Below are 20,776 nucleotides of genomic sequence, written 5' to 3'. Positions count from 1 at the left end.
GTGCATGCTAGTTGATTTTCTGCTATTTGTTTTGCTTCTGAACAAAGCATGGCTCAATGTGGATTGGCATTTAAATTGGTGTTTTTCTACTGAAAGGAGAGTATTGTAAAATTTGGAATTCTGACATGGCCACATATCTGGCTGCACCGCTCAGAAATCTGAAGCTCTATGGTTTATATTGAGGCTTTTGTGGGGTGTGATTTTGACTGCTAGGCCTTCTGAAATTATGAGAAGGTACAGAGGGTGCTGGCACTCACTCCAAAAGCATGTTATTCTGGATACAATTATATCTACAGTTTTGGTCATTTTGGTTTATCTGCATTGCTCTGTCATTGAGTGGGGAAGCTGGTCATTGACAAAGCAGAAGCTGTTAGTGGTGGGATCAACTGAAAACAGCAATTTTGGGAGGAGAAGGTTTTCTAGATTCTCACCATGCTTAGCTATGCCAGGTACACCCATCACCCATAATCACTGATTTGTAAGTTTTCCAAGTTGAATATTGTACTAAGAACAATAGTGTTGAATGTAATAGCACGATGAATTGAAAATAGTTGTGAAGCATCTAACAAGTACAAAATTAAGGAATATATCTTTAAGGAAAATGTGAGTGATAATAAGCATTAGCATTGGCCTTTAATATTAGTGATTTTTTTCTCTGTTCAAAGGAATATAGTGTTCTGCAACAGTTATTACCAAAACATGTAGATATATGTTCCTAAAAGTAACCATGTAATTAAGTACAGGTAGTGAGACTTCTTAATAGAGTGAATAATAAATATCAGTCAAATCTGGGCTAGGAAGAGGAAAGCAAATAATACAATGTCCCATGAGTCATATGTTGTGAAAGACTGTACTAGAATACTTTTATTAAAATGATTATTAACATTATCTCATAATTTGCCAGAAAGATATATAAAGACTATCCAGGAGTTTTAGGAAAAATGCAATTAATATAAACATGTTTCAAAATCAGTCTCTGCTGGTGAAAGCATGCCATGTAATTTATATTGCAATCAAAATTATATTTCTTTTACTCAAGAAAACTATATAATGAAAGCTTTTACTTGTCAATTACAGTTGTACAATTCTCAACTTTATTTTTCTAACATTTTAATATCTTCTTGTAGAAGTTCATTGAGATAGGAAAAGGGAAAGGCACTTGCTTTGAATGCAGTTGACCTAGATTTATCCCTGGTACCACATCTGATCCCCTGAGCATCAGCCAGAATGATCCCTGGGTATAAAGTCAGGAGTAAGTGCTGAGCATAAATAAGTGTCCCAACCCTCCCTCAAAAGCCCCTACAAAAATACAAATAAATATGTTCTTGTGAGATTTTATTTCTTGAGTGAAGTACTATAAAAGCTAGAGTTTGTATCTTATTGACAGTTTTCTAGTTTTATCTTTTATGATGCCAGCATTTATGTAACATATTTATTAAACGCTTCTAAAATCAGTAAGAAAAGTGCTGTGGAAGATGGAGGAAAATCACTGTAAGTCTCATTTAATAGTAAGCTTTGAGTTTTTTTTGTATTTAATTTTGATAAATTCAATTAAAATAAGGGTCCCACTGAAGATTATGTATTTGGACAGAGCAGAGACATGCCATGAACAAGCTTTCAATCTTGAAATATAAAACTATTCTCTTTTACTTCTAGAAAAGGTCAAGGAACAGCTGTTTACTAGACAAATGATAAGAGTTACTTAAAGCCAGACCAATAAGGTTTCCCCAAAGAGAAACTTAATATTGATTGCTTTTTATCTTTCCCATTTGCAAAGAAAACATTTATAAAAGAAAGAACCACAGTTCTAGTGGGTGCATTAATTTTCCATTACGATATAACTTCATTTTTGCATCCAGTATGATAAGCAGTAAACTAGCTTTGCTGCTCTCCAAAGTGATTTATTTTCATATACTGTATTTATTAATTTATTTTAATCTTGCAATTCTCCCAAAATTTAAGAGATTTTAAACTGCATATCTTCTATTTTCCCCTCAAGATTTGGTTATTGAAATTTTCCAATTTCTCATATATTCTTCAGGGGGATTATCAGAATTGTGTAGAGAGATGTTTAGTAGCATTTTCAAACCAAATTGATCTGAATCTATGAAAGAGCTTTATGTAGGTTGCAATTTGCAATTTGAAGCATATAGTCAAATAGCAACCTCATCAGGATGGTCTTCTTAAAGCCTTTGTGCTGATCAGCCACAATGAAAAATCCCATCATAATGGAATTCAAAGGATTAGCATATTCTAACATTAGCACACTCTGACTCTTCCTCAGTTCATTATAAGGACATGAGCAATTTTCTATTTTCATTTTATTTTTTTCTACACCCTCTCTTCAATCTGGTTACTACTGACATTCTACTTTTCAAGGATAATTGTAGAAAATATGTGACTATAAAAATATACTAAGAAAATGCCAAGGATATTAAACAATAAAAAAGAATTTTACTGTATAAGTCAATTACATAGGTATAAATAAGATTTGTTACTTTATTAATGTAAGGTCATTTCTAATAAATGTGTCTTTTTAACTACTTTAATCAACTGGAAATTGTGACCAAACAGCAAAGTTTCTATAATCATCAGATTTATTATGTGTCGGATGAGTTGGAAAATTTTAATTCGGTTGTATTCTATAACTTAAGTGACATAAATATAATTATGTCACTATATACAAGTTTAGGTATTCATAGCTTGAAGGTAAATATTCAAGAGACATGAGTTGATGCAAGATAAACCATTTTATTTAAGGTTTAATCACCTAAAAAGATGGCCAACTCGTGCAAAAAAATTGCAAGTCTCATGAAACAGTTTTAAAGGAAAAGAGAATATGAAAGTACATTGTTAGGATGGGCAAATGTAGATGGTGGGTTCCAGTTTAATCAACAAATATATCCAGGCTAAATTCCTGAGTCACTTTTTCAGTATAACTATCAAGATTTCTAATTAAGGTTTCCATCTTCTTATCCTTTAGGAAGAATTAAGGGGATATTCAAAACATTATTAACTATCACTACCTAGTTAGGTTTTCTTATTTCTAATATTGAATTTGTCAAGTTTTTACATATTCAACTCTTTTCTTCTGCTGCTGAAAATTTAGGAAGACTCTGAGGTTAGGAAGAGCTGAAATAGACTGTCTTAGGCTTGTAGTATAGAGGTTGTTCTAGCATCTCTCTAGGGAAGATGCTCTGTTGCATACTTTTGAATGTGAATGGGCCAAAGCAGTACCTTGAGAACTCATTTTTCACTGACAGGAGCCCAGATGTTTATCTATACTTTTCAGCAAGTGGAGATGGCACAATAGAACCCCTCAAGAATTGGTTATTGATATTTATTTCAACCTGATGTCTTTTCCATTGACATACTATAAAACAATACCTTGATGATGTTACTTTACATGTGACACATATTCTTTGTATGCTCCTCAGTTGAAAATATTTACTATTCTACCTCATCAATATGTCTGAGTTTCCTGAAAAAAAAAAGCCTAATAAAATAGGAATAAGCTATTAAGTCACTTTATCTCTGCTGGATTTTAAAACATGCCCTCCACTTGAAGCAAGTTTTTCAGCCTGCTCTAATGGACATTATACTTATCCTAAGTGGTTTTCATTGACAGTAAAATCCTTTTCTATTCACCTTTACTTATACTTAAAAGGAAATAACAAAGTCTACACAATATATTTGGACTGGCTTCAATTATGTTGATACAAGAGAGAATATGTCATTTCATGACACATTTTCCTTTATCACACAATAAATTTTTAATTTGGAAAAGCCAAGATATTTCTAAAAAAATTACCAAATCTTTATTGAAAGTAATTGGAAACTTAGAATCCTTGCACAATCTATGAAGAAAAGTTAATTATAAATGACTAAATTCCTTTAATTAAATAACAATCATTGAGAAGGAATGCAAAAAAGGAATATATTAATAGGGGAAAATTAGCAAGATACAGCAAAAGGAGTCATCAAGATTCTGAGCTAAACGAAATGCTGAGAAAGTAAAATGTGTGGGGTAAAGGATTCTTAATTATTAATTTAGATAATGAACATTTTTGGAGATCTGTTTTTAAGGTTCTCATTTTTATGTCTTTATGATCCATCCCTGATGATAAATAATAATGAATAATTATGCGAATGAAGATGTTCCAAAGGATTAACTGAAATATATCACTTCTTCATTTAGATAAAAGGAAGAACTTTAATTTTTTTCAGTTTCAGGAACATCCTGAAAAGTCATATTATATATTATGCAGCTTTGTTTTTCTACTTAGATAAAGACATTGGGATTTTTATTATTTTAACAATTGGTTATCTTCCATGAAGGAGAATTTTGCATTTGAGGTAAATTTTTAATGAATGAATTTCATTCTTTAATACTCAAAAAATAGGAGTCCTAGTCAAGGGCATCTATTCTTGTTTTACTTTTCCCTCCATTCAAAACCTAAATATAAGATGAATGATTCTAGTAGTTTTTCCTCTTATTTTGTTTAGGTGTGTAGAAAAAATGCAGTGTACTTGAAAGAGCAGCCCATGAAAGAATTTGTTTATTATAGGGTACACCAGATTCTTACTCACCCTTTATTCTCTATTCTTTTATCTTTAATTTTATTGAAAACATAGTGATTCACAAAGTCCTTCATCGTTGGGTTTCAGATATACAATGGATCAGGGCCAATTCCACCACCAGTGTCCAACTCTCTCCACCAGTGTTTTCCAAGTACAACCCATACCATCCAGCCTGCCAGTATAATAGACACATTTTAAGTTTAGAGTGTTAAAGATTGGATCTCTTGATACCAATGTTGTTGAATTTGGCTTGGATATTTATTTGTGTACTTTGGGGGGGGGGTTGGGCCACACCCGTTTGATGCTCAGGGGTTACTCCTGGCTAAGCGCTCAGCCGGTGGATCGAACCCCGGTCCTTCCTTGGCTTGTGCTTGCAAGGCAGACACCTTACCTCTAGCGCCACCTCACCTGCCCCCCCAGTTCTATACTTTTTAACACTACCATTGAACCTGTTTTCTCTATTCTTTTTTAAATAAAATTATTTTCTTGTGAGTATGCAAAGTGATTGCTTGGAGAATGAGTCAACCATCTTATAATCTACCTGGCTTGTTATCAATGTATTTTTTTCTCAGCCTATCACCTTTTCCCTAGTCTAAATTAGCCTTCCAGAAAGATGTACTAAAACTTAAGCTTCAGAAAGAGACAAAACATATGTTACTTAGTCAGTTCTTGGAGATTTCCAAAATTCTGATAAAACTACATTCACAGGACTGGAAGAATTATATAGTTAGTGGGATGCGTTTCTTGGTTCCATATCCAGCACCACATGTCGTCCCCAGAGTTCTACCATCACCACAGAGTCAAGATTAATCTCTGAGCATAAGCACAACTGATGTGACCAAACCCCCCCGCCACCAGAAAAAATATAAAAGAAAGGCAACGTTTATATTTTGAGGTTCTGGGGTAGAAATCTTTGAGAAAAGAATCTAAAAATAAGTTTCAAGTGATCACATCCTTGGTAGCATCAAAAGTTAATAGCAGGCCCATTTCTTAGAATGACTTAATAAAAAATGGAATGATGAATTTTGTGGGGATTATTTCAGTGTTTCCATACTGATATTTTTCAAAGAAAGAAAATTTTCCCAAGAGTGAGAATTTATCTCTTCCCAATTAAAGAAAAATATCTGCATTATAATATGAAGTTCACGTTAAGAGATTATTAATTCTTGATACATTTATATGAGGAAGTTCTAATATCAATGGTTAGAAATGTAAATAAAATAATTTTAGCTGCTTAACTTAAAATTTTTTTCTATCCAAATATAAAAAACTACCTTAGTAGTAGTATATAGTAATATATAGATATTTTATGAATTTGATTATAATGATCAGATAATGACTGTAATTGAAATTAAGTGATTTATGTTTTTAATTAAAGCAGTCACTTGTTTAGGACATTTTAAAAAAAGCACTGGAAGCAAGAACATATAAAAGCCTAACTCTGTCAAGAGGTCAATTCTAAATTAAAAGTGACAGATGGTCTTGATAAAGTACCTCAGAAAGAGATATATATATATTTATATATAATATACTTTTCACACACACACACACACACACACACACACACACATATATATATATATATATATATATATATATATATAAAGAACTTCTGAAAGCAAAGCTAAAGATAACTGAATTAAGTCAGTCTGAGACACTTTCAGAATCTATGCAAGTGAGTCTCCAAATGATTGTCCAGATTTGAGCATTCACTTGCAAGAATTGTACCCAGAGAAAAAGTCCAGTACCTTTCTCTTCAAGGAGCTAATGTTTATGTGTGTCTTTTCCTGTTGGTCTCCCAACCTGCCTGTGTAGTTTGTCTCCTCCCTCTTTTTACTGGCAATTGAAGTGTCTGCTCATACTCAGTTTTAAAGTATGTAAACCATTCACCTCATAAGGCTTGAGGATTGTTTGATGCTCAGCACTCACTGTCTGTAAGCTGCTAGGCCCAGAGGTGCAGATTCAGATGTGTTACCATGGCTACATATGCTCTTTGGTGTTTAGAAAAATGTGCTCCAGTGAAGATTGAATTTAGGGTCTTTTGGTCTCCCAGGTACTAGATAGATTTTCTAGTGCTAGAACTATTTCCCAGGTGCTCTAATAATATTCTCTTAATGTGAATTTTCCTTAATAACTTATATTATAATTAAATGCAATTGACTTGTATTATAAACCACATCTTTCCTGTAGGTAGAAATTAGCTAGTGATATCCACACTGAATAGAATTCTTACTGTAAGTTTTGTAATAGGTATGGGTACTACAGTAGCAAAAAAGGATTAACATTTATTTATTGATAGTAAATGCTTCAAAATTATGCAAAATAAGACAAAATAAAAGTCATAAAACATGGCTAGAAAATTTAATATGCACTATTGCCAAATAATAATAAAATATTTTCTTAGAATCATTGTTTTCTAATTAGAGGCTTAAAATTTAAATTATAATTTTAGCATGATTGATGAATTTGGTAATGACTCTCAAGTAGCAGGGAGATGTGGAGAACTAAGAGGGTAGTGGCCCCCACATCTTGAGTGCACCTGCAAATTTGCTAACTCATCTGACTCCTGAGGTAGCACATTTGATGCAGAGCATTTTTTTTTTGTCTTTGCCTAGCACCTGCACAGTACATCTACTAGGGACTTAGAATCCCCAAAAAGAAGCCCTCAAATTGCATTTAAGGTCTACTTGAATGAAATAGATCCCCAACACTCCTTTGAGATTTGGGGATCCATGGCCTCAGGCTGGAATGAAGTATTTGTTGATTTGCTGCCAGAAAAAAAAGTTAATCTTGACCTCTGCCCACTTTTATCATTTTGTCATTTAGACACACACACAAAAAAGGAATGTATAGAGAAGGTTAATAGTGAAGTAAAACAGTTTTATTTTGGAGATATGATAAGGCTTTTTCTGTTCCTTCAACTCCACTGAGGGTTCAACCTTCATACCTTTTGAGCTTATGACATAGTACCAACTTTAGCTCATATTTTGGCTTTATTACTTTATGAAACTTATTTCCAGAAGCCTCCTGTTTACTTTCTTGCCTAATTCACATCCAGTTTTTGTAGATTTTTATATGATTTTAATATATTTAATTTTATATCTTTAAAATTAACACCATGATTTACCAGTTCTTCATAATACAGTCATTTAAGGCATTAATTGTTCAAACACCAATTCCAACACTAGCGTGTCCCTGTCACCATTGTCTCCAATCTCTTACCCACCACCATAGTCTGCCTCCATTCAGACACACATTTATTTCATATTACTTGTTACAACACAAAGGCAAATAGAATAATTAAATTGATCAATATGGATCAACTCAAAATGATTATTATATCTCCATGAGGTTACTGAAGTCAGTGTCTAAGAATATACTGGCTTCTGCAGGTGCTAGTTGAGCTTCCTGTGCTACTGGTTAGGCTCAGTAGCTTGGAAGATTTCTGTATAATTTTTCCATCAGATTTCATGAGACAGTATTGAGAGTGTCATTATAAAAGATTCAGGTGTCTCAAGGATACGGAGTCCAGAATTTATAGATCAAAAAGAAGTTGGTGGCTTGGAAGTTTGATAAATCTAATGCAGAAAAGGGAATTCCCCCCCCCCCCATCACCATCACCATCACAATCACCCATTTCTTGTGTATGCCACAAAAGTATGAACCAGGATAGGATTACCTAGGTAATCAGAAGCCATTACTTTCTCTTGGAGCATATGGAGGTGCCAGGATATTATCTGAGAGAAGGATGGCAGCAAGGGTGTGGGTGGGCTCTGCCCAATCTACCTCTAAAAGGGAAGACCCAGAGTTCTCAGCCCTGTACTTTGATCTCACCAGAGAAGATCTAGCTGCATGTATATATCTTTTTTATTTCAATCATAGAACTGGGCCATTTCTGTCAGATTGTATAGGAAATGGTATTCAGCTACTGTAGGTCATGTAGAAAGGGTTATCCCCACATCTACTCAATCACGGGAAAATATAGCCCCCTCACCACAACCATAACCTTTTTCTGGCAGAAAAAGATGCTCCAAAATAAAATAAGGGCCAATGATTCTTCCCAAGTGGTATGATCCTGGCTGATAACCAGGACCAAATAATTATTCTTTGGATAACCATTTTGATAACTTGATAACCTTTCTTTTTGCATGAGCATAAAGAATGAAGAGCTTCCTGCATGAATTATAGCAGCCAAAGGCTTCCCACTACACCCTCTAAGAAAAGGCCCAGTTCTTCTAATTAAATAAAATAATATGAGCAGTTAAATCCTCTCAGGTGAGAGTGGACTACAGGACTGAAAACGTGGAGTCTTCCTTTTTGGAAGTAGACTGGGCAGTTTTGTGTTTTACATTTACTTAAAAAATTAATACATGTTTAAGAAGAATTAATAAAGTATAAGTAAAATTTAATTATTATAAATATATCTCTATAAATTATTTTGAAAGTCATTAGTTTCTTTTAGCTTCTATTTTGAGTGAAACTAACATTCTTACTTAGTCACTTATATGGGATTCTTGTATGATACCATAGAGTGAAAATAAGTTTTCTTGTTTTATGTAATAGAAGAGAAAGTTTCATTTGTCACCTAAGGCATCATATAAACAGAAATAGATTTTTACCTTACTAGATTTCACAAAGGTCATCCTCAGGCCAGGCTGAACATTAAGGATTTAATGTACTCTGCCATTATAGCTTTTGCAAAACTTCTATGTGAAATTTTAAAAGAATCTTGCAATTCTTTTTGGATCAGATCATATTAAACTGAAATAAATTATTAGTTCATTTATAACCTAAAATTCTATAACTGCAGAAATTTCAAGTATAGGAATTCATTAGAAGATAATTGATTTTTCTTAGGACTCACCTAGGATTGATAGAGAAATATTTTGATAGTTTCAAAATCTAAGATATAAATATAAATGAAGTGGCAAGAATATTTTGGCAATTTGTGCCTTCTAACATAGTGTATTTGAAAAGTACATGCTGTCAAAATTATCATCATTTATCTATGATTAAAATGTTTGTTTCAGTTACTGGGAAGAAAAATTTAGTTTTGTTGAACCACTGATTTTTTTTAGCAAATAATTCTAATTCTATAACCTATTCTAAGAGAATAAAGAATAAACAATGTAAAAAAAGAATAAACAATGTACAGATCTTTTTACTTAAGAAAGATAAATTTGAAAAACAGAGAACACCCAATTAAATAATTAAAAATTTAAACACTTTAAAATAAATTAAAATAGGGGCCAGAATGGAAGCACAGTGGTAAGGCATTTGCCTTGCACCTGGCTGACCCAGGAGGGATGTGGGTTCTATCCCTGGCATCCCATATAGTACCTGTAGCCAGAGGCGATTTCTGAGTACAGAGTCAGTAGTAACCCCTGAGCACTGCCCAGTGTGCCCCCCATAATAAATAAATAAATAAATAAAAATAAAATATTAAAAGTGCTTTATGATACATTTTAATAGCTTTACTAATATGTATATATATATATTTGTCTATCTGTATATATCTTGATTTTATAGTCTACACATATTTAGTAACAATACACACTATATAATTGAATATCACTAGCCTTAAAATCTAATATATCAGTATTGTTAAATTTTTTAGTGAAATTTTAGTTTATTTTTAATTTTAAAGTCCAACTCAAGATTTGACATAAAAAGGAGCTAAACAAATAATTTGAAGGACAAAAAAGGTAAATGTCAATAAGCACATAAGGTCTTGACTAAAATTATCTTTTTCTGACTGAAGTTGCAGCTGTAAAGCGTTAAGCACTTTCCATGTCTCTGGGTCTGTCATTGAGGAAAGTCTTAACTTTATTTCAGAAGAGAATAATTATTTTATATCTCTAGAGTGCATTTACATATTAGGTTACTATCTCTCTTAATAAATGATCACACTCAGTTTGACCTATACAGATTATTTATAAAAATCACAGGAACTCAGGAAATAAAATATTTAATATTACAAAATGCTTGATTAAAATATTGAACCGTTTTACTGAAGCTAACTTCCCAGAAATTGTCAATGAATTCAGACTGGCATAATTAAAATTAGTATTTGAACAGCTTAGAATGATTTAATAATTTTGATTCAACTAAGTAAAAAAATCATTTATTTTCTTTATCATTATTAGGTGCACTGTAAGATGCTTTTACTTTTTCAAATATATTATTTAATTTCCTTCATCATAAAGTCTTATTTCTTTCAAGTTCCTAAGTATCTTAAGTATACTTATTAATAAAATAGACTGACAAACTAAACTAAATAATAGTTAACAACTGAAAAAGTGAATTGTACTTAACATTATTCTAAAAATGTAGCAATAATTAATAAGTATAAAATTTTATGTGTAGTTTGTTAGCTCAAATATTTTGAACATTTTAGACAACTAAAATATCTAAATTTTGGGTTTTTTTTTTTAATTTTTGGTTTTTGGGCCACACCGGTGACGCTCAGGGATTACTCCTGGCTATGCGCTCAGAAGTCACTCCTGGCTTGGGGGACCATATGGGACGCCGGGGGATCGAACCACGGTCCATCCAAGGCTAGCGCAGGCAAGGCAGGCACCTTACCTCTAGCGCCACTGCCTGACCCAAAAATATCTAAATATTAAACAAAGTTAATATACACATTTTTGACAAATGTTTCATTTTTTTGTTTGTTTTTGGTTTATGGGTCACACCTGACAGCACTCAGGGGTTATTCCTGGCTCTACACTCAAAAATCACTCCTAGGAGGCTCGGAGGCATCATATGGGATACTGAGATTCAAACCACCGTCCTTCTGCATGCAAGAAAAATGCCCTACTTCCATGATATCTCTCTGGCCCAAATGTTTCATTTTTAAGATATTAGGAAACATAATCTAAATAATATATTTTAGTTCATTTTAATATTTCAAGAAATGATAATTTTGGGGTTGTAATAATTAGGGAGTTTATTTTATCACCATGAAAAAAATCACAAAGATCAAAGAAATGATTGTTGCAATAGAAAGTTGTGTTATAAAAATTATTAATTTTGGTTTATAAAGATTCCTGTATGTGTGAACCTTTTTCAATGAACTACAATCAAACATTTTCTCTTAAAATTATATTAATTCTTTTTGTTGAAAGTTATAATCAATATGATTAGCTGAGATTATATTGGAGAAAATAATGACAGAATACATGTGTACACAAAATAAGTCATATTGGCTCAATTTGATGTACTTATTTTTAATACTCTACAGCATAAATTGTTATGTGCTAAAATTTTGCTTTCTTATTCTCACAAATAGGAGTTAGTTTTCCTTTTATGCAATCTGTTCAGAGAGCAGAGAATCTATGGCCCACACAATAACTTTTCTCAGGGCTGGAGAGATAGCATGGAGGTAGGGCATTTGTCTTGCATGCAGAAGGACGGTGGTTCAAATCTTGGCATTCCACATGGTCCCCTGAGCCTGCCAAGAGTAATTTCTGAGTGTTGATCCAGGAATAACTCCTGGGTGTGACCCCAAAACCAAAAAATAAGTAAATAAATATATAAATTTTCTCATATTTGAGATATCTTTATTATGGTTTCCATTGTTAAAAATAGAATATTTTATATTCCAAATAATATATAATAACATATGTAAAGCACTTGTCCTGCATGCAAGCAAATCATAATTTAATTACTAGCACTTCTTATTCTCCTATGAGCACTTCCAGGAGTGATTCTGGAACATAGAGTGAGAAATAAGCCCTGTGAACTTTCACTGATACAGAGCCATGAGTACCCATGGTGTGCCCCTAAACAAAAACAAAACAAGAAAGAAAAATATCTATGTTTTATCACACATGTAAAAGCTCAATCTTCTTCCACTCCCTTGTTTTTTGGGCTATACCCAGTGATACTCAGGGGTTATTCCTGGCTATGTGCTCAGAAATTGCTCCTGGCTTGGGGACCTTATAGGATGCTGGGTGATCAAACCGAGGTCCATCCTAGGTCAGACGCGTGCAAGGCAAACTCCTTACTGCTGTGCCACAGCTCTGGCCCCAATTGTTTTTAGATTTTTTTTAATGTTCTTTAATTATTGGGTAAGGTGTCTAAAATCTAGTGACCAAATATATTAAAACTCAATTTTAGTATGATAAATGATTTTTATGTAGAATAAAATTGCATGAAAAATTACATCTAAAGTTGTCTTTTATATTTCCCAAAAGTTTTGCATAAATCATGAGGTCACATTTTGTTATACTTTATTTTTTAGATAACATATACAATTTTAAGACATGTGTAGGAAATGAAAATTTTCTTATACTACTCTGGATGTGGAGCAAAAATTCTAAACAGAAATTTTTAGGAACTGTATATCTTAAACAAACACCTGGAAGTTATGTCAATGACAGTGATTCTGTAATTTGTTGTCATTCTTATAAACTACTGATTTATGTCTTAGCAAATAATTATATTCTATGCCTAATAAAGAGTTTTATTCTCCTAACCTTTGATGTTCTACTAAAATAGTATTTGTTTAGTTTTATTATCAAATAGTTTTTAATTCCTTCTGATAGTTGGCTGAAGGATCTAAAAACTTCAGACAAGAATCTGAAAATTAAACAGTTAAAGGATAATCAACCATGAAAACATATCATCTACCTTTAACTATTGATAATTCAAATATAATTTTTATATAGACTTCCAAGTTGACATCTTAGTCATACTGTATTAATTGATTGAGATCATTGTATGAAGGTTTTTTTGTAAGTATAAAAACATATTTACTTGATAACTGCATACCATTGTTCCACAATCCTATAACTTAATAATCAAATACCCAGTTACAACTAAAAAATGACCAGTTGAATTTGTTCTGTTGTTATTTGTGAAGAATTCAATTTATAATATATGTAGTAGCTTATTTTGAGTATATGAAATGATGCTAATCTAAGTCAAAATTTAGTTAATTGTGTAGTTTAAATAAAAAATATATAATATCTTTCTGTCACAGATTCCTTTATTTCACCCAAAATTAAGAAACTTTTGCAACACTTTAGTACCACTAAGGTATTTATCTACTTTTGCTCAAGAAACTGAGGCAGACAGATAGACAAGAGCTGGAGTCCTCTTTGTGACTCAAAAGAGACATTTTTATTTAGTGTATTCTGAGGGAAAGAGAAGCATCAGTACATGGTGATAAATCTTTTAGCCACCCCATTTGCACTCCACACAGCCAAAGTCCTAAGAAACTAAGGCAGAAATCGGGCAGTGCCCTCCTCTCTGGGATTTAGAAGAGTCACTTTCAATCTAGGTCAACTCCCCTAAGAAGAGCATGAATGCACTATTACTCCATGGCAACATATTCCTTCCAGTCTATGAACCACACTAAAAAACACTAAAAAAAAACACCACACTCACCACACCACACCACACATTGCTTTCAGATGCAGAACCTAAACATGCTTATAGACTGAAGATAATAATTCTGAAGACCCAATTAGTAGCCTCTCTGGTATATGTTTTAGAGAAGAAATGTTGAAGATGTTAAAGTAAATAAGAGAAACAATGGAAGAGAAAGAAAATAAGACTCAAGTGGACATGAAGTAGAAATGAAAACACTTCAACCAAAAATGACAGAATTACACATATTCTAGCCACCCTGGGGTGAGGGAAGAGGAAATGGGAGGTAGGACAAAAACGGAGGTGTAGGGAGGACAATTTGGTGATGGGAATCCCCCCTGATTTTATGTAAATATGTACCTAAAATATTATTGTCAACAATATGTAAGCCACTATGATCAAAATAAAAATTATAAAAAAAAATGACAGAATTAAAAACTTGGTAGGTAAAATGAAAAGTTCACTGGAAAGTTTCAGCAGCTGTACCAGCAGAGTAGCATGTGTCAAAGACAGAATCAGTGAACTTGAAGATAACACCTTCAGAAGACAACAGAAGATGAAAAGACTTAACATAAATAGTAAATAAAAATATATCCTCAAAATAAATGTAGAGACAATAGAACTTTGTAATAAAAATAAAATCATATGAACATACCAATAGATGCAGAGAAAGCATTCGACAAGGTCCAGCACCCTACCATGATAAAATATTTTCACTGGCCAAATGCATGCAAAAAAGAAAAAAAGGAGAGGTCGGAGCAGTGCTGCAGTGGTAGGGCGTTTGCCTTGCACATGGCTAAACTAGGACAGACCACGGCTTGATCCCAGGTGTCCCAAATGGTGTCCCCCTCACACCCCCAGCCAGGAGCGATTTCTGAGCACATAGCCAGGAATAACCCATGAACGTCATCAGTTATCAGGTGTGACCCAAAAGCCAAAAACAAAAAAAAAAAAAAGGAAAAAAAACCTCATACTTCTATTTTCAAGTCAAATCAAAATGTACTAAATTTCTAATACCATAATGTTCATATTGTAAAATGTAGACAGAACTCTTCATGATATTGAAGCCAAGAATAAAATAGCACTGAAAAGGAAGGGTGAAACAAAGATGAATAAAGAGATGGGGAACTTTGCTGATGGGAATGCTGCATTGGTGAAGGAGGATGTTCTTTCTATGACTAAAACCCAAATACAAACAAGTTTGTAATCATGGTGCTTAAAGATATTATTTTTAAAAAAGGTAAACAAAGAATAAACTAAAAAACTTCTTTTCCTCAAAGGAAATTGTGACCAGGATACAAAGACTGCTTACAGAATGGGAGAAACTATTCACCCAATACCTACCTAATAAGTGGTATTAAGATATCTTAATATCTAAGAGATAAAAGGCACTGGCAGAGTTTAACAAGGAATAAAACATAAAACCTCAGGAAAAAATGAGGAGCAAAGCTGAACAGAACTTCTTCAAAGAGGAAATACAGATGGACAAAAGTCACATGAAAAAATGTTTCAAATCAGGCAGATGCAAATCAAAACAACAATGAGATATCTCACACATTAGAGACTGGCACATATCAAAGAGTACAAGAACAACCAGTGCTTTTGCAGATACAGAAAGAAAGGAACTCATTCATTGCTAGTTGGAATGTTGAATGGTCCATTCTTTTTTGGAAATAAATATGGATATTCCTAAAAAAATCCCTAGAAATTGAGTTTACATATGATCCAGCAAAACTTTTAGGAATATACTTGAGGGGCCTCAAAACATAACACAGGAAAACATTGAACATCTATATTCATTTTATCACTTTCCACAATAGCCATAATCTGAAAACAACCCTTATCCCCTTTTGTACAATATTGTCAAATACAATACATAAAAGAATAAAAGGAAGAGAGAGATGGAGAAAAAGACACACACAAACTGAGAAGAAAATTGTCTGCTACAGAAGCAGGCAGGGGCATTGACAGGAAAGTGGGTAGGAAGGAAACTGGATTTTTGTGACCAGAAAGTGTATTGATGAAGTGATGAGTGTTTCACATTATAAGACTAATATTTAGTCATGAAAAACTTGGTCACAAATTAAATAAATTTATTTTCTTAAAATAAATAAAATATAAAAGTGGAAATAAATAAAATACATTTTATTTAAAATAAAAAAATAAAAATATATGTAGACATAAAATCAAAATATATCAATAAAAATATATTTGTTTTGGTTTTTTGTTTGTTTTTGTTTTTGTTTTTTTTTTTGTTTTTGGGCCACACCCGGCATTGCTCAGGGGTTACTCCTGGCTGTCTGCTCAGAAATAACTCCTGGCAGGCACGGGGGACCATATGGGACACCGGGATTCGAACCAACCACCTTTGGTCCTGGATCAGCTGCTTGCAAGGCAAACGCCGCTGTGCTATCTCTCTGGGTCCAATAAAAGATATTTGTATAATTTCAATTCAAATCAACAATAATCTCACTTGCCAGTATATAATTTGACAAACTGGGATATAATTATGTATACTTAAACTGTTGCGATTTGAAATTGTTTCTCAGTCAAATAGAATGCCAAGTACACTAAGAAAAAACAAGTATAAACTTTGTGTTTAAAACCAGAGCTCTTAATCCATATTAACTATATATTTTGTGAACTACATTTCCATGTGAATTATGCAAATATGGGATGGAGCGATAGCATGAAGCTAAGGAGCTTGCCTTTCATGCAGAAGATTTGTGGTTCGAATCCCGGCATCCCATATGGTCCCCTAAGCCTGCCAGGAGAAATTTCTGAGCATAGAGGCAGGAGTAACCCTTGAGTGCTGCTATATGGCTCAGATAGCACTAGCCTCATACCTGGTTTTAAGATCCCAGTTTACATGGAATATCCTGGCAAGCTAAATAAAGGAGAAATCTGTCCTAATTTAGGACTACATCACTTGATAACTGACAGGAAAAAGTTTCTTAAGATATAGCTTCTAACTTTAAATTAAGTAAAATAAAAAAAATAGAGAAGGTTTTTCAAGCCTGATTTGAAATTTGACACAGAAACACAATACAGAAAAGATCTTTGAAGTGCTATGTTTATTGCAGCACCATTCCCAATAGCCCGAATCTGGAAATAGCCCATATGCTCAAGAACAGACAAATGGATTTAAAAAATGATGGTACATCTTTACTATAAAATATGACACAAGCATTAGAAAAAATGTGGAAAAATATGAAGTCATGAAATTTCTGACACATGGATGGACAGGGTGAGCAACATGCTGAGAGTAATGGATCAGAGGAAGAGGGACAGACATAATGATTGCGCTCAATCATTATGTATATAAAGTGATATATAAATATATCACATGATATATAAAGAAATATAATAGAAGAATAAAACCCAAAGATAATAGAACCAAAAGGTAGGAGAACTGGACCTTACTTGCCACTCTGTAGGACGTGAGAGAAGGATCTCTGTGACAGTGATAGCGGGCTGTGACCCTTATAGACAAGAACTGGGGCTGAAGAAAAATAAAGTGATATATGCATGAAACCTTTCAGTAACAGTATTGCAAACAACAACTCCCAACAGGATAAAAATAGAAAAGTGATATAGAGGCAGGCAATATTGTGGGAGTATCTGACACTGGTGAAGGGAAGGGTATTGGGTATTTGAGCATTGCATGGCTGAAACTCAGTCAGATCAACTTTGTCTTTCACATTGTCTTTCAAAGTTAGTTGAGTAAATATTAACATGTGCCAATTTTATGATAAATATTTTCAATGTTAAACCATTATTTAACTAATTACTAGTATACATATTATAAAACTAAACTAGGAGAAAAGATAATTGAAATGTTCCAATTTATAATAATACCCCACATGTGCTTTCAAGCATTTATACAGCTGCATATATCAATTAGATTTCTCTTTTAAAAAAACACATTTTAATGTGCCTATGCAAACAAGGAACAATGCCATGTGGCGTTATCGGCGCATATGGGGGCCACAAGAACAAGTCCAATAATCCTCATGACATGGTTCAATCATAAGCATTAAACTGAGGGACTCTTCCACCAAAATTCCTTATTGAACAGCTCACAAATAGAAGACAAGATAAAAAGTGGGTAGAATCGTCACGGTAAAAGATTATTTAGAAAGAGTTATAGCTGTCAAAGAAAATACACATAAAATACTCAAAAGACATATGTGTCCATATTATGTCTTTTGAAATAGTTGGGGGGTTGTTAAATCCAATGCACGACTTTGGTCTGTGATTAGGACTGGGTAGTACTGAAGTTAAACGGGGTAATGTGGGATACTGATGGTTGGGGGTGAGAGAGTTGAGGAGTAATAATGAGCTTTGTAGGGGTATGCGAAAGGGCAGAATCTGTTGGGGCAGGATGTTGGTCTTGGTGCCTAACACGTTAAAGAACTGAGGGTAAAGAGGGTTAATTAAGGGGAAGATAACGAATTTGGATTGGGAGATGAGGGAGTAGAAGGGGCTCTGGTGTGGGAGAGGGGAAATATATCAGAGGGGCTATATACATTATATAGATGAATTGTTTATGGGTGCAAAGCTAAACAAAATATGTACAGGTGAGAGCAGTAGTGGCTGCCACAATAGAAGCACAGGTGAACCTGGAGACATGGAAAACGCCTTGACAATCTAGCTCCTAAGGAGATTGCTGGAAAAAGCAGTGGTGAGCAGTGAGTGGTGCACTAACTTTGTCCAAATTTTGTCGTATCTGGAGAGCAGGTGTGTGTCCATCGCCAGGACAAGCTCGAGTACTCAGACATTAGAGAGTGCAGCTGAGGCATAGAAGAAGTGCAGCTGGAGCTTTGGAAAGCTGCGTAGGTCCAACCCAAGGGTAAGCTCAAAGTCCTGGATATTAGAGAGTGTAGCTGAGACTGAGGAAGTGCAGCTAAGCTAGGTCAGACCCTGTGATCTGGCAGAAGCAGCACAGTTGGCTAAAGACAGACAGCCTTAGCAGTTAGGCCTAGCAGCTGCTCTATTTAATATCAATTTTTGCCCAGCCCAGTCTCACATCCCTAAAAACTGCAATTTTTTTTTCAATTTTTTTTCAAAAAAAATTTTTTTTGGATCACACCCAGCAGCAGGGGTTACTGCTGGCTCTATCTATGCTCAGAAATCGCTCCTGGCAGGTTCGGGGAACCATATGAGATTCTGGGATCGAACCACAGTCCTTCTGCATGCAAGGCAAACACCTTACCTCAATGCTATCTCTCCGGCACCCCAGCCTGCATTTTCAACTAAAGTTCCTGCACCCAAACAAAAGATGTCCTTAAAATAAGAAAGTGCAAAGACAAGCAGCTATGGTGATGGTAGACAGATTTTGGAATCAAAAGGGATGTTTAGAATTAAGGATAGTAAACTAGAGATTACCACAGCCACTCCACCCTGCTCTATGGATTCACATTTCTTGTAGCCAAGGATCCTCACCACAACACATAAAAAGCAAAACACCACCACACTACAAAGGTCACAACTGGAAGACAAAGCAGAAACCTACCACACCTAGTGAACAAAAATGATAGTTTTGAGAACCCAACTGACATCAATCACTCCCATAGTCTTTCTGATAAAGACTTTAGAGACTAAAAGTGGAAGATGTTCAAAAAACTTTAAAATAACTATAAAACATACAGCCAATAATATTTAAAGGATATGAAGTATAAATGAGAAAACTTCAAACAGATATGATAAAAATGAAAAGCTTAGAAGACAGAGTGAAAAACTCACTGGAAGGCCTCACCAGTAGCCTAAATGCTGCTGAAGACAGGATTAGTGAGCTGTACGATGAGCTGCTTAACAACTCCATTCAACAGAAGAAACTGGAAAAGAGCTTAAAATAAATGATCCTTAAAATGAATGCTTAAATGAAGCTTAAAATAAATGAACCAAAGATGCAAAGAAATCCTCAAAATAAGCAAACAGATGACATTAAACCTTTGGGACAAATTCAGCAAGAACAATATAAGACTTGTAAGGGTACCAGAGAGACAGGAAGAAATCTATATGAAGAAGCAAAAGTCAAAGTAATCATTGCTAAGAAGTTACCAGCGCTGAATAATGCATGCACCCACATCCAGTACTCAAAAAAAAAAAAAAAAAAAAGACCAGCTAGAGACTCAAATAAAAGTACCTCGAAGCACATCTTAGTCAATGATTGAAAAGCACAGATAGAGAGAGAGAATACTGAAAGCAACAGATCAAAAAGTGAAATTATATACAAAAAGAAATGTTCTTAAGATTCACAGCAGATTTTTTACAAGCCACTCTCCAAGCTCACTGGCAGTGGTGGGATATAGTGAAAAAGCTCAATGAAATAAATGCTTTATTTTATTTTACTTATTTAAAGAAAATGCATTACATAATTGACACAATTAATCATAATACATTTGTTTCAGGAAGAACAAAGGCAAAGTTATTAAAATAGAAAGAAAACCTAAAGAGATGAAAGAAAGTAAAGAAGAAAATGTTCAGTAGCAAGTATATTGAATCACCAATGAACTTATTAATGCCCTAGCTGAAGGTTTAGTAAGCTCTTCTTTTTTTCTTTTTTAAGAATAAGAGTGAAAGTACAGTAATCCACTTTGGTAAAAATAAAAATTATTCATGTAAAAAATAAAATAAAAAATACATTGTTTTGGAAAAAAATGGTGTTAGAGTAGCAATTGTTGTTGTTTGCATAGGCCCAGCAAAACATGGGAGAAATGGAAAGGAAAAGCCTTGGTCTAAACACGAGGAGACCTTACTCCTGAAGTTTTCTGGCATAAGACCAACTATGGGCTCCAGGCATACTAGGTTGTCCAAC

This window comes from Suncus etruscus, chromosome 2, assembly GCF_024139225.1.
Source record: "Suncus etruscus isolate mSunEtr1 chromosome 2, mSunEtr1.pri.cur, whole genome shotgun sequence".
In the NCBI taxonomy this organism is placed as follows: Eukaryota; Metazoa; Chordata; class Mammalia; order Eulipotyphla; family Soricidae; genus Suncus; species Suncus etruscus.
This window is presented reverse-complemented; position numbering follows the sequence as displayed.